Source organism: Bombina bombina, chromosome 2 (assembly GCF_027579735.1).
Source record: "Bombina bombina isolate aBomBom1 chromosome 2, aBomBom1.pri, whole genome shotgun sequence".
NCBI classification, from domain to species: Eukaryota; Metazoa; Chordata; class Amphibia; order Anura; family Bombinatoridae; genus Bombina; species Bombina bombina.
Window position 1 is genome coordinate 513,496,401 of NC_069500.1, and position 2,843 is coordinate 513,499,243.

The following is a 2,843-nucleotide window of genomic DNA, read 5'->3' on the forward strand; positions in this document are numbered from 1 at the left end:
GAATAGGGATTTTTTTATTTTCATGGGCTGCAAAAGAGCTGATTTCCCTTTTAAGGGCAATGCCCATACCAATGCCCCTTAGTATTTTTTTTTATGTAAAAGAGCTGTTTAACATAAGGTCATTTTATTAGTTATAGTATTTGCGTTGTGGTTTAGGGGTTAATAGGTTAATTAGGTTTATTGCGTTGTGGGGGTTGGCGGTTTAGGGGTTAATAGGTTAATTATATATATATTGCGTTGTGGGGAGTTGGTGGTTTAGGAGTTAATACTTTTATTATTAGTTGCAATGTTGGGTGATGGCGCATGTAGGGGTTTTGACGTGTCAGGTTTATTTTTGGGAGGCGGGTTAAAATTTTTATGGCGATTCAACTTTTTTTTTCTTATGCACCAGCAGGTTCTAAACTGCCGTAAGTCACCTGCGACTCCAGAAATGTGTATTTACTCACATTTCTGGATATCAACAGATTATCCGAGTTACGGCAGTATATGAACTGCCGGTGCGGTTTATGTGATTCCATGATGTGCAAGGTGAAATTACGGGTGACGCGCCCCTTGTATCTAAGCCTCTGCAGACTGCCCACTTATCTCAGTTCTTTTGACAGACTTGCATTTTAGCCAATCTGTGCTGACTCCATGGGAGTGAGCACAATGTTATCTGTATGGTACACATGAACTAGCGCTGTCTAGCTGTGAAAAACTGTCAAAATGCACTGAGATAAGAGGAGGCCTTCAAGGGCTTATAAATTAGTATAATTCAATATAGAATACCATAGAATACCAAGAGAACAAAACAAACTTGATGATAAAAATAAATTAGAAAGTTGTTTAAAATTCCATGCCCTATCTGAACCCTATCTGAATCATGCATGTTTAATTTTGACTAGACTATCCTGTTTGAGAGTGGTCAGGGAGGGATCAAGGGGTGGGATGTGTCAGGTGGGAGGCTGATCTCTACACTAAAGCTAAAATTAGTGTGGTGCGCAGTGGAATTTAGCAGCCTTCTAAAAGCAATTCCAAAGCCATATATGTCTGCTATTTCTGAACAAAGGGGATCACAGGGAATCATTTACAACCATTTGTGCCATAATTGCACAAGTTGTTTGTAAATAATTTCAGTGAGAAACCTAAAGTTAGTGAAAAAGTTGGTAAAAAAGTTAATGATTTTTTTTATTTGATCGCATTTGGCAGTGAAATGGTGGCATGAAACATACCAAAATGGACCTAGATCAATACTTTGGGTTGTCTACTAAAACAAAATATATACATGTAAAGGGTTATTCAGGGATTCCAAAAAACAGATATCAGTGTTCCAATGTAACTATCGCTAATTTAAAAAAAAAAAAAAAAATGGTTTGGAAATTGCAAAGTGCTACTTGTATTTATTGCCCTATAACTTGCAAAAAAAAGCAAATAACATGTAAACTCAGAACAAAATTTAGAAACTATTTGGCATGGGTGTTTTTGGTGGTTGTAAATGTGTAACAGATTTTGGGTGTCAAAGTTAGAAAAAGTATGTTTTCTTTCCTAAGATATGGAGAGTCCACGACGTCATCAATTTCTAGTGGGAATATTACTCATGGCCAACAGGAGGAGGCAAGTGTCACAACCCTACCCACAATCCCCAGTCATTCTCTTTGCCTCTGTCAATGGGGGAGGTGATGTTTTGGTGTCTGAAGAAGATTGGATTTCTTTCGCTACAAGCAAGATTTTTTGGGTCTGGCCGTACTCCACGTTAATCTCTTCAGTAGGGTAGTGGTGACTTTAAAGCAGTTGGGAACTTGTAAGGTGGGCTTTGCTGCGTTTTCCTAACATATTTGCTGCCCATGATATAGAAAGCCAGAGTAGGTTTACTCTGTTCTTTCTTTTTCTACAGGTCTCTGTGAGAAATATGTGTCCTTTCATGCCTTGTAAGCTGTCCTCCTGCCGGACAGCTAGCTGCAGATAAGTTAATTTTGTCTTCTAGTTCTAGGTGAGGAGACTTACACTTCAGAGTTTTTAGAATAAATATAACTCTCTGCTTTTTAATATTGGGACTTTAAGAATCCTTAGTAGGATTTAATTCAGGCAGTATGCAGGCATTTTCTATATATGGGACTAGAGACTTGAGGTGATTTCTTTTATGGGTATGAAAGGGTTAACTAATTCATTTGGGCTCATTTATGTTATTGAACATGTTAATGTTCTTTGGTTGTCTTCTGAGTGATTTTACCTCTGTGGCATATGGGCTTATATCTCAGAGATGTTTTGTGGTATTAAACAATACTTCTGTGGGTCATTTGATAAATACGGCTCAAAGTGTGTTTACTTTCTTTTTGAGCCAGGTTGGAAGCACACACTTTGCTTAATGGCGCAGCTTCTCTCAACCCGGTCATGTGACCTTCCTCTTTTCTTCGGAGCGGTGGCTGCTTCCGTGAGAGGATTATGTTTTAGTGCAGCTAGTGGCTGCGATATGGCTGCGCATTGATGCTGCTGTGTTTTTATGCAATAAGTGGCCGGTTAGCGTGTTTTACTCTTAATACACAATGTGCTCCGTCATTGAGGACGGATTGACCACGTGACCCCGCCTCCTTCTCTGGCTGAGAAAGGAGCATCGGGTTTGTTTATGGTCAGTGTGTTTTGAGCCTTGATCTCTTTTTGGCTAGTTTTTGATTGATGCTCCTTGCATGCAGTGATAAAATATCTAGTCTCATAGCATGCTTAACTATCTTGTTCCTCTGGGAGGAGCCAAAGAACAGGTTATTCAAATGGCTATTGCTTTCATTAGTGAAACACTAATCCTATGTTTTTAAAGTGACAGTGCTAACTGTCCTAAGTAGTACTTTTAAATTAATTTACGGGTATTT